At 39.3% G+C, this 6,024-nt stretch overlaps 1 protein-coding gene across 1 annotated transcript in view; it reads right to left on the reverse strand.

Moving 5' to 3' along the window:
- PPP4R4 (protein phosphatase 4 regulatory subunit 4) overlaps positions 1-6,024 on the reverse strand; it is a 181,529-nt gene that overhangs the window by 48,323 nt on the left and 127,182 nt on the right. The gene's annotated exons all lie outside the window — the stretch shown is intronic.

A 6,024-nucleotide genomic window follows, 5' to 3' on the forward strand; every position in this document is an offset into this window, starting at 1 on the left:
AAACTATACAAGTACTACAATAAAACATGGGTAAGTTTCTCTATAATTTATGTGTAGGTAAATGTTTTCTAGCTCTAACTCAAAGTCTAGGTGAAATTTCAAAAAGGATTGACAAATTTCATTACATAAAAAAGTATTTTTTAATTGCATGGTCAAAAATTCATAAAGTCAGTACTAGCACAAGAACAGACCCACAGATGAGAGGAACAGAATAGAGAGTCCAGATATTAATCCAAACATATATAGTCAATTAATATACAATACAAGAGCCATGGATATACAATGGGGAAATGACAGCCTCTTCAACAACTGGTGTTGGCAAAACTGGACAGCTACATGTAAGAGAATGAAACTGAATCATTGTCTAACCCCATACACAAAAGTAAATTCGAAATGGATCAAAGACCTGAATGTAAGTCATGAAACCATAAAACTCTTAGAGAAAAACATAGGCAAAAATCTCTTGGTCATAAACATGAGCAACTTCTTCATGAACATATCTCCCCAGGCAAGGCAAACAAAAGCAAAGATGAACAAGTGGGACTATATCAAGCTGAAAAGCTTCTGTACAGCAAAGGACACCATCAATAGAACAAAAAGGTACCCTACAGTACGGGAGAATATATTCATAAATGACAGATCTGATGAAGGGTTGACATCCAAAATATATAAAGAGCTCACACACCTCAACAAACAAAAAGGAAATTATCCAATTAAAAAATGGGCAGAGGATCTGAACAGACACTTCTCAAAAGAAGAAATTCACATGGCCAACAGGCACATGAAAAAATGCTCCACATTGCTAATCATCAGAGAAATGCAAATTAAAACCACAATATCACCTCACACCAATCAGGATGGCCACCATCCAAAAGACAAATAACAACAAATGTTGGTGAGGTTGTGAAGAAAGGGGAACCCTCCTACACCACTGGTGGGAATGTAAATTAGTTCAACCATTGTGGAAAGCAGTATGGAGCTTCCTCAAAAAACTCAAAATAGAAATACCATTTAACCCAGGAATCCCACTCCTAGGAATTTACCCTAAGAATGCAGGAGCCCAGTTTGAAAAAGACATATGCACCCCTATGTTTATTGCAGCACTATTTACAATAGCCAAGAAATGGAAGCAACCTACGTGTCCAACAGTAGATGAATAGACAAAGAAGATGTGGTACATATACACAATGGAATATTATTCAGCCATAAGAGGAAAACAAATCCTACCATTTGCAACAACATGGATGGAGCTAGAGGATATTATGTTCAGTGAAATAAGCCAGGCAAAGAAAGACAAATATCAAATGACTTCATTCATCTGTGGAGTATAAGAACAAAGAAAAAACTGAAGGAACAAAACAGCAGCAGAATCACAGAACCCAAGAATGGACTAACAGTTACCAAAGGAAAAGGGACTGGAGAGGATGGGTGGGAAGGGAAGGATAAGGGAGAAAAAGGGGCATTATGATTAGCACACATAATGTAGGGGTGAGCACGGGGAAGGCAGCACAACTCAGAGAAGACAAGTAGTGCCTCTATAGCATCTTACTATGCTGATGGACAGTGACTGTAATGGGGTATGTGGTGGGGACTTGATAATGGGGGGAGTCTAGTAACCATAATGTTGCTCATGTAACTGTACATTAATGACACACACACAAAAAAAAGTAAACTTGAAATGGATCAAAGACCTGAATATAAGTCATGAAACCATAAAACTCTTAAAAGAAAACATAGGCAAAAATCTCCTGAATATAAATATGAGCAACTTTTTCCTGAACACATCTCCTCAGGCAAGGGAACAAAAGCAAAAATGAACAAATGGTACCACATCAAACTAAAAAATTTCTGTACAGCAAAGGGCACCATCAGCAGAACAAAAAGGCATCCTACAGTATGGGAGAAAGTATTTGTAAACGACATATCCAATAATATATAAATTGGATCCAAATATATAAAGAGCTCACGTGCCTCAACAAACAAAAAGCAAATAACCCGATTAAAAAAATGGACAGAGGATCTGAACAGACACTTCTCCAAAGAAGAAATTCAGATGGACAACAGGCACATGAAAAGATGCTCCACATCGCTAATCATCAGGGAAATGCAAATTAAAACCACAATGAGATATCACCTCACACCAGTTAGAATGGCCAACATCCAAAAGACAAGCAACAACAAATGGTGGCAAGGATGTGGAGAAAGAGGAACCGTTCTGTGCTGTTGGTGGGAATGTAAATTAATTCAATGTAAATTGCAGAAAGCAATATGGAGGTTCCTCAAAAAACTAAAAATAGAAATGCCATTTGATCCAGTAATTCCACTCCTAGGAATTTACCCTAAGAAAACAAGATCCCTGATTCAAAAAGACACATGCAACCCATGTTTATTGCAGCACTATTTACAATAGCCAATATATGGAAGCTACCTAAGTGTCCATCAGTAGATGAATGGATAAAGAAGAGGTGTTACTTATACACAATGAATATTATTCAACCATAAGAAGAAAACAAATCCTACCATTTGCAACAACATGGATGGAGCTGGAGGGTATTATGCTCAGTGAAATAAGCCAGGTGGAGAAAGACAAGTACCAAATGATTTCTTTCATTTGGGGAGTATAACAACAAAGCAAAACTGAAGGAATAAAACAGCAGCAGACTCACAGACTCCAAGAGGGGACTAGGGGTTACCAAAGGGGAGGGGCTGGGGAGGGGAGGGAGGGAGGGAAAAGGGGACCGAGGGGCATTATGATTAGTACACATAATGTAGGTGGCTCGAGGGGAAGGCAGTATAGCACGGAAAAGAGAAGCAGTGACTCTGTGGCATCTTACTACACTGATGGACAGTGACTGCAATGGGGTGTGGGGGGGACTTGATAATATGGGTGAATGTTGTAACCACAATGTTGCTCATGTGAAACCTTCATAAAATTGTATATCAATGATACCTTAATAAAAAATAAATAAATAAAGCAAAACAGCTAAAAAAATTCTTAAAGTCAACAGAAATGAAAGCTTGAGAGAAAATAATTGCAAGATATGTGCTGATAAAGAGCAAATATCCCTAATATATGGTGCTTAAACATATTAAAATATTTTCAACTTCACTTATAATAAAAAAAAATGCAAATTACAACTATACTGAGATACTATTTCCTATCTATGAGGTCGGTAAAAATGCGAAAGCTTCACATCATACTCTGTTGATTGTGTGGGAACAGTCATTCCCGTATATACTGGTAGGAATGCTAACATTCCCCAGAGGAAGGGAACCTGGCAATATACAATCTTCTAGTTTCCTAAGACTGATGTAACAAATTACCATGAACTAGGTGGTCTTAAAACACAGAAATAAATTCTTTTACAGTTTGGAGGGCAGAAGTCCAAGTGGTGGCAGAGGTCCTTCCTTCTGGAGGCTCCGAGAGAGTCCACTCCATGCCTCTCTCCTAGCTTACGGTGGCTGCCGGCAGTCCTGGGTGGTCCACGGCTTGTGCTCGCACCTCTGCCTCTCTCCTCTCCTGCCTTGTGAGCAACCATTCATCCCCATCCCCACTCCCACCCTTGGACGTAGCACTTAGAATCCTGTCTTTATAAAGACACCTGTCATTGGAGTCAGGCCCTAAATCCAGGACGATCTCATCTGAAGATCCTTACTTTTTTACTTCTGCAAAGACCCTTTTTCCAAATGAGGTCACATTCACAGGAATCTGGAGTTTCAACTTGGACAAGCTTTTCGGGGGCCACTATTCAACCAAATTCATCTAACAAAAATGCAGATATATTTACTTTTGATCCAGAAATCCCACTTCTAGGAATTTAGCCTGAAGACAAACCTCCAACAATTTTTTAAAAATAATGCACAAGGTTACTTACTGGAGCATTATTTGTGATTGCAGAATGTTGGAAATTACTTAAATGCCCAAACATAGACAATTGGTTGAATAAAGAGAGAGTCCTGAGAAGCTGTAAAAAAAAAAATGAGGAGGACCTCTATGAACTGAGTTTGTAGGGAAGAAAAAGAAATAAGAAAGCATTAGACATTCCATGTAATCAGAAATACGGGGAGGATAAACTAAAACTAATTAAATGGTTTACCTGCAAGAGATGGGGGGAGGGGACAGGGCAGAAGGATGGGAGGAAGTGGCATTTTTCTTCCAGTACCTTTTTATACAGTTTAGGCTTTGGGAATAATGCTAATGTCCTATATATTCAGACATGAAATTCAACAAACAAGACGAGCAAAGCTCTGAAGTCAAATGGAAGGAAAAACAAATGAGCTCAAACATGTTTCAAATAGATAACATCACCATGGGGAAGGGGAGAGAAAGGACTAAACCAGGAACTTCTGAACATAGGACTTAGATGATATTCTCCCAGCTTTAAGAATGGAAGACTGCAAACAAATCTTGAAGCTTTCTTTCCAGGTTTATTCCTCACAGTGGAATGGGTAGAACAATGTGGTACTATTTATGTGTTTCTGTAGAGTTGAACAAGAAGGGGGTGCCGGTATGGAACAGGGAAGGCAAGAGAAGAGTCCTGTGGATAGGGTATGAACTGGAGGCATAAACTCATGGTTCCTAGTATATTTCTAATATATATGTAGGCCTGGGCAACTTGAGCAACTAAATACATACATACCTATATACACATACACGTACAATAAGAATAATGGGTTGAAACACATTGAATAAAATTAAGAGTTCATGACTCCAAACTGATAATGCTGGTAAATATAAAGAAATGGATTTAGACTATTATACTAAAAACTGATTCAGGCAAGAATAGTCAATGGATGCAAAAGCTCCCAGCATGAGGAGTTCCATGACAAACATTTAGATTTGTCTCAAAGTATCTCCTCACAAATTACTTATTAGAGAAAAAGAAACCATAGGTATACAGTGGAGAAAAGGACATTAGGTTAACCAAGTTATGAAAATTAACATCACCCATCAGGGGCAAACAGACACCAGGTGCCTCTGGCTGTAATATTCTAAGAAGGACTCAACACCTTTTTGATATTCCTGCCAAAAATGAACAATCCGAACCTAATTGTGGGGGTGCATGAGACCACTCCAAATTGAGAACCTATAAGACAACTGACCTGAACTTTGCAAAATATCAACATAACAAACAGGAAAGAGCTGAAGAATTCTGAAGGATTCAGGGAGACTAATGAGAGGTGGCACTGAACACAGGCGGCAGGATCCTCACTGAAAACAAATGTCCCAAAGGACGTTAGGGAAGCCACTGACAAAACCGGAATGAGACTGTAGCCTCAGGTATTGTAACACATTAAATTTCTTGGATTTGATCATTTGATACTATTCCCATAAGGGAATATTCCTGTTCTCAGAAATACCTGATCATTTTAAATGGTTCAAAATAAGACAACATGTGAATGGAAGAGGGCCTGTAGATACAGAGAGAAGAGAATTGTGAAATCTATGTGGAAAATGTTTAAAAATTATTAAATTTGGGTAAAGGGTTATAGGTATTCTTTATAACTATTCCTGCAATTTTACTTTAATTTTAAAATTATTTTTTTTTAACTTTAAGTTAAAAATTGAAATAAATACATCATGACCAGCAGTGCAAAAGAAAATTAGGGAATGGATTTAACCAGACAGATTTTGGTCAAGGACAAGTGTGCGTGCATGCGTACTGTGTAAGTGTGTGTGTGTGTGTGTGTGTGTGTGTGTGTGTGTGTGTGTGTGTGTGTGTGTGTGCGTGCATGCACCAGGGCTGGCTGAGGAGGGCCCAGATGCCCAGTGAATGCTCTAGAAGCATCCTAGCTGCAGGGAGTCTAGTTCCTGACTGACCTAGAGGCTCCTTCCTCCCCCTGCCCAGGGTCCAACACTGTGACCCTGTGTCCTGGGCCTGAAGGCTGGGCCAGAAGCTCCATGGCTGGATGGGGAATGTCCAGCCCACGTGGGAAGGCTGCCAATGAGATCCTGAGCCTGCATTTCTGTGAGGAGGCTCCCTCAGAATCCTTCAGTAACTGAGCAACCATTCACCCCCATCC

Source organism: Manis pentadactyla, chromosome 11 (genome assembly GCF_030020395.1).
Source record: "Manis pentadactyla isolate mManPen7 chromosome 11, mManPen7.hap1, whole genome shotgun sequence".
Taxonomy (NCBI): domain Eukaryota; kingdom Metazoa; phylum Chordata; class Mammalia; order Pholidota; family Manidae; genus Manis; species Manis pentadactyla.